The 6,644-nt window shown below is 33.1% G+C and overlaps 1 long non-coding RNA gene across 4 annotated transcripts; it reads right to left on the bottom strand.

The window, feature by feature from the left end:
- Window positions 1–2,295: 2,295 nt before the first annotated feature.
- On the bottom strand, window positions 2,296–6,297 carry LOC147843156 (uncharacterized). Of its 4 annotated transcripts, none has more exons than XR_015944693.1 (7): window positions 5,795–6,297; window positions 5,619–5,691; window positions 4,599–4,656; window positions 4,427–4,509; window positions 4,146–4,303; window positions 3,955–4,050; window positions 2,296–3,780 (listed from the first exon to the last, which is right to left on the bottom strand). It is a non-coding gene; the product is annotated as an uncharacterized LOC147843156 (long non-coding RNA). The 4 variants fall into 4 exon arrangements; XR_015944692.1 differs by having other exon boundaries at window positions 6,253–6,297; XR_015496105.2 differs by having other exon boundaries at window positions 5,619–6,297.
- Window positions 6,298–6,644: the final 347 nt, after the last annotated feature.

The following is a 6,644-nucleotide window of genomic DNA, read 5'->3' as shown; positions in this document are numbered from 1 at the left end:
ATTATTAAAACTGATATTGAGCAGCATATGCTTTGTGTTTTTAGAAGGAAATTAATGGAGGCAGTTATGTTATAGGCTAAGTTTTGTTATAAATTTGCATACAATGAAAATGACAGTTATATAAATATGCAACTACATGATGCCTTAACATTTTTAGTGTGTGTTAATATCAAAATTAAAATAGGCAGTTCCTTTTATCATTTTTGCTTTTCATTGTTAAGAAAGTGAAACAACATAGCCAGGGTGAAGTGAATGACATTATAAAGTACACTGTTCCCTTTAAAGATTTACCCGATGTGCCCTCGGGAGTTTGTTTTCCATATCAAATTTGCGAAGTCTGAACTTAATAGAAAAGGTGCAAAACTGAACTTTGTGCACTTAATATTGAGAAAAAAGCCCCTATCAACCACACCTGTTTTTAGATGTCTCCGTTTTCCCCATTCACACTGACATGAAACAGAAGCATTTAAAAAGGAAAACGGTTCATTTTCAAAAGCTCAATTTTCTGGGCTTTAAAACTCTGGGGTAGAGTGGACAGAAGACGTAAACAAAACAAAATGTATGCATTTTAAAACTAAAACATTTTAATTTAAATGTTTCCCAGAGATGGGTTGCGGCTGGAAGGGCATCCGCTGAGTAAAAACTTGCTGGATAAGTTGGCGATTCATTCCGCTGTGGCGACCCCAGATTAATAAAGGGACTAAGCCGACAAGAAAATTAATGAATTAGTTTAAATGGTGCCTTAGTTTATCCAATTAACCTACATTCACCTATTCGCATGTCCTTGGACTGTGGGGGAAAAGTGAGCACTTGGAGAAAGCCTATGAAAAAAAAAACAAACAAAAAAAACATGCAAACTCCTTACAGAAATGCCAACTGACCCAGCCGGGGCTCAAACCAGTGACCTTCTTGCAGTCAGGTCAAAGTGCTAACCACTGAGCCACTTGGTTGCCAAATTTTACATTAAAGACAAAAATATGACTAATATGTTTCTATATATTCTGATAAGTTAGGATAATTTAGTTGAGAGTTGCTATAATAATTCTGTGCATGCACCAATAAATGTTAATCCATTCTGTTTTTTTTTTGTTTGTTTGTTTTTTAAGGAAAACAGCTTTCTCTGTCTTCTCTTGTCTGTGCTCATGTAATTTAATAAAAGTCACACATGAAAATATCATAAATAAAACACTCTAGTGATGGATAGTTACTTGCAAAGACAAAAGACAAGCTAATAGTCTTACAAAACGGTAATACAAGCTAAATCAAGCATTACATATGTGTCTTATGTGAACTGATCGTGCTTCACATCTCTACTGGGACTGTATGCTTGGTTTGCTCATACACCCATTCAGTACATCGTAATTGATTTTCTGGAGTGAATGCTTGAACAGAAGCACCTGCTGGTCCAGATGTCTCTGTTTTTGACAGAAAAATAACACTCTTGGATAACATGATTGGGAAGCTCTGTTTTCTGGGATTAATGGTGAGGTATCCAGGCTACGCACATATGATGAGTTCAGATGAAGAAACCTCTAAGTGCCTTCTGAAATTTTCTTCCAAAATGAGAATTTTTCGCAGGCTCCTGTATGTAGGTCCTATAATTTATTGTTTATTTAAATTAATAGGTTTATATAATTGCCTTTAAAGTGAAACATTTGAACAAATATAGGAGGCTGAAACAAAAAATCAATAGTGTCTGACTACAGACTTGTATGTTAGGTGAGACACGCAGGGCTCTATTTTAACATTCTAGGTGCAAAGTCTAAAGCGCATGGCACACTGTAATCCCGAATAAGTTGACAAAACTCAAAAAATTTGAGGTAATCAGTTACGTCAAATTTTTTAAGTTATGAAATTATCTATTTTAAGTAAACAGAAACATTAAGTTTTGAGTTTGTTGTACTCATGCAAGACACTTCACCTAACTTAAAATACCCAAGTTACTCAGCTTATACGTTTTAATTGCAATTAACTTAATTGTTTTAATTTTTCCAAACTTTAAATACTTAGTCACCCAGCTCATACATTTTAATACCAATTAACTTAATTGCTTTAATTTCTTTCAACTTTAAATACTTAAATCACCCAGCTCATACATTTTAATAGCAATTAACTTATTTTTAATTATTTATCTCACCTTTACATACTTAGTCACCCAGCTCATACATTTTGATAGCATTTTTTAAAATTAACTTCTCCATCGTCAGTTTCACAAATAAAATTAGCCATTATTTTAATCTTTAAACCCCATAAATCTGTCAAAATAAATCTGTAATTTAAAACACACAGACAATACCATTTTAGACATTTATTTTTAAAGAAAAAATGTCCAACAGTACTTTCAAATTTGTCTCCTATGCAATTACAAATGTCTTAAAACGATAAAAACTATTAGACATAAAGAGATTGAAAATGAACACTATTCTGAAATTAATAAAAATTACCCACAATGTAAATATGATATCAGACATAAGAGCCTCAAGAAAAAAACAACTATAAGTTTGATAAAATTTAATAATACATTAATAAGTGTAAAACTTACTCTTAAGGCATTCGTTAAAAAAAATAATAAGTGCACATTCTGTGAAGTGACTCGTTTAGAGTAAACTACACAGAAACTGTATATATATATATCGTTGAAGTCAGAATTATTCGCCCCCATTTATTTTCCCCCAAATTTCTGTTTAACGGAGAGCAGATTATATATATATATATATATATATATATATATATATATATATATATATATATATATATATATATTAGCGAGGCAGAGGGAAAACAGCGACACAGTTGGATAAGTTTACAGACCCCGGAGGGTGCTTTATTTACAACGTGAATGGGGTGTAAACGGTGCTCTTCTTCAAGGTGAGGTGCTCTGGGAAGTAAGTGAAGGACAGTGAGTAGTCGGATGTGGGATCGTCACGAGCTGGAGTCTGCTGTGGAGAGACAGAGAGACAAGCGTTAGCGCATGGAGTCATTGGGTGAATGAAGCTCATCTTCTCCTTGCGTGGGCTTGGTTTTTATGCCTCTCCACTTGATGACGTCCAGCTGTGAACGATCCTGTGTTGATAATGGTCCAGCTGGGTTGAATTAGCGACCAGGGCGACGTGGCATGTGTGCGCTCGTTACAATATATATATATATATATATATATATATATATATATATATATATATATATATATTCAGTCTTGGTTGAACTATGATTCTGTCATTTACTTATTCCAAACCTGTTTGAGTTTCTTTCTTCTGTTGAAAAAAAAAAAAAAGCTGAGACCTGTAACCACCGATTTCCACAGTATTTGTTTTCCTATTAGAAAGTCAGTGGTTACAGGTTGTCAGCTTTACTTAACTTTTGTCTTCAACAGAAGCAAGAAAATCAAGCAGGTTTGGGACAAGTGAAGAGTTAGTAAATGACAGAATTTTACATTTGGACAAACTATCCCTATATATAATAAAATGCATACTTACCAATTAAAAGTAAATAAATGTTTTGAAGTTACTACCCCAGAGACAGTCTTTATTAAGTTAAAAAAACTCATTCTTTAAGGTTTCCATGCTACGAGACTTTTTATTTTCCATCATCCATGCCAAGCAAAACTTTTTGCACAAGTTCAAAGTCCTTTACTATATATTATGTGAAGAGCATACATTAATCCATACAAGACAAGAAAGGTCTGGAAGAGTGCTGTGGGTGTCCAATTCATTCTTCAGGACAACAGAGACCCTCAGTGAATGCAGGGCCAATAAAGCATCTTCAGTCAGCAGGATTATCAATCTAAAAACATAATTCAAGGATATTAATATAAGGACAGTATCAAAATGACTAAGCCAATATTATATGATTCATCAACTATTCTTGATTACAAATATGTTATTAAGTAAAAGTTTTCAAAACTTTCATCTTTTCATTAAACATGCCTAATTGTGAAAAGAATGAATGAAGTCTTACCAGGGTGTTCCTAAAGAATCTTAAGTCACGCTCACGCAGCAAGACCAAAAGACCTCTGATAACAGTAGTCCGTCATGAACTGACATCATTTAGTTCCTGGAAATCAAGAATCAATTTTTTAAAAATTAAAAAAAAAAAAAAAATTCAAATTATATTTTAATGTATACTTTAACACGTGACCCCAAACATACCTGCTCATCATAAACCTTTAAAAGATTAGCCAGGGTATCTGCTGTCTTGCCAGTTTTGGATGCTGTTTGCCTTAAAATTGTCATCAAATGAAATAGGTGGTGGTCCAGTTTTGCAAAGAATTTGTGGGGAAAATTCTCATTTGTAACATGCTGGTACTCTGCAAACAGCAAAAAGAAACAAGAGAGAATTTCATTAAACAAACCCACACCACAAAATATACAATTCTAGAAAAAATTTATTAATATTATTATTATGTTTCATTTACTTGTCTATTTTTTACCTCAGGTGTTAATCAGATGTTGAAAGCAGGATCTTAATGTTGTAAACTGAACTCAAGGTCTAGCTGAAGTTTTACTTTCCTTGCTGCAAAAGTATCATTGATAAATACACTGTAATATTTATTTTATCTGGATATGCCAGGCATAGTAGTACAAAATAAATATTTTACCCACCTTTCACATGCCTCCATTTAAGAACCTATCTGTAGTCAGCAACACCCGACCTTCAATTCTGTATGTACACAAAGTCACAGTGTCATTTAGCTGAGAGTGGAAGTAGTACAATTGCCTGATGTCTAACGTTAACCTCCAAAACGGTTAGCAATAGAGCTGATTATCATGTTAGTTGCTTTAATTCGATGAACACAGATTTAATTTAAACAGTATTGAAATTTCTAAAACTGAATAGGACGACAAAGAAATTTAAGGCCTGATTTTAAAAGCTAGAAATAACAAAACTTACCTTATTGTCTAATGATGTAAAAATATATAGACTAAAATATTTATATTTTTAAGATATAAATATATTTTAAGCTACAAAATTTGCACATCAGAAAACTGTCTTCTTTACTATGTCTTGAATATTTTGTTTTGTTATTATTTTATTTAATAACATAATTTTGTATTAATGTGTTATAGATATGCATACTTTGTTTTTTAGGCTGTTTATATTCTCTCCAGAGTAAACATTTTAAAAAATAGATTGAAAAAAAAAAAAAAAAAACTTTTATCATACCTTTAAAATACATTTGACCTAAATGACATTTAAACTCATTTAACTGATCGCATTAATCAGGTAATCATTGATATGCAGAGATGTCGTCTTAAGCGCGAGGAAATATTAAGTGTTGATCAGTGCTGGTGATTGAGGTAAAGTTAGTTTTATATTTACACATTCAGACTTTCTCCTTAATAATATAATTTCAGAAAGGTAATTTTTGCATATTCTTAATGGTGAAATCATATTAGCAGCCAATGACTTTCAAAGTACAACATTGTTCAGTCAAAAAAAAATAGTGCATTTAGTGTAATGTTGTTTTCATGTCATACTTGCATGTGATTTCAGAACGAATAGACAAAGTACCATGGTAAACAATTTATGGAGCGAGTTACAAGTTGTTACTAAATGAATGTATGAATATAAAACCAACTTTACCTCAATGTGGTAGTGTAAAATGAAGCTCTGCTCTGTACCTGCTCAGGTGAGGAGCGCAGCTTAAATGTTCTCCGTCAGGCTATCCTCATACATGGATCAGCAAGCAACAAGCTGCGTGTGACAGAGTTAAGTTTTGAGACTACGTTTTTGCGCGTCATCAGAAAATACCGTTAAGTGTTTAGGCGGAGATCATTTGAGTTATGATTAACGTTACGTTTCTTGCGCCTTTCGTTTCCGAAGTGCCTACAGATCGCGAAGATAATACCACATTCACAGACTGGATGGAGTTCAGCGCAGCGCCATGACATGCGGTTGTGAGAGCGCACGTCTCCATGACAACTTCAGCACAGGCTGAGAAAAGGCATACTCGCGCCAAGATTTAATTTTTTTTGAAAAATGTAATCTGCCGATTTAAAATATTTTTGTCTTTATCACACTCTGTTAAAATTCAGAGTTAACACATTACAACTAACGCTAACATTGCAGTGATTCTAACTTTTTAAACAGTAATGTTAACGTTAGTTAGCAACAAGTGAGGCTAAACATGTTTTCTGTAATGTACGACATGTAAACGCACCCTGATTAACTCTACATTACATTGAACTGTTACTGTGATTATATTAATTAAAACATACATTTAATATTTCTTGGATTTGTAAATATTTTACTTACTGTAGTGTGAAGCGATGCCGATCCGCCATCTTGAAAAAAACGAATGAAGCATGAGCACGTACGTGAACCTGGATGACGTCAGACGCAAAATCACTAGGCTGACAGAATTTGAGTTAATGAAACTTTAAAGAGACATTTTGTATAGATTAAACCCAGCAGAATTGTTCACCTTACTTGAAAGATTAAATTTTTACAAACTCAAAAATAAGAAAAAGTTCTAAATACTCATCAAGGTTAATTAAGATAAACGAATTTTAATGATTTAAGTTAATAGAACTCAACTCAATTAATTAGTTACAGCATTAGGGTTTACAGTGCACAATAGCATTATGGTCGTGTCCGAATCCACTTTTGCTATTTTAAGGATGGGAAAACACAGATTGCACCGCGGT

Source organism: Danio rerio, chromosome 7 (genome assembly GCF_052040795.2).
Source record: "Danio rerio strain M-AB ecotype USA chromosome 7, GRCz13ab, whole genome shotgun sequence".
NCBI classification, from domain to species: Eukaryota; Metazoa; Chordata; class Actinopteri; order Cypriniformes; family Danionidae; genus Danio; species Danio rerio.
The sequence above is the reverse complement of the archived record's forward strand: the minus strand, read 5'-3'. Positions and strand labels throughout refer to the sequence as shown.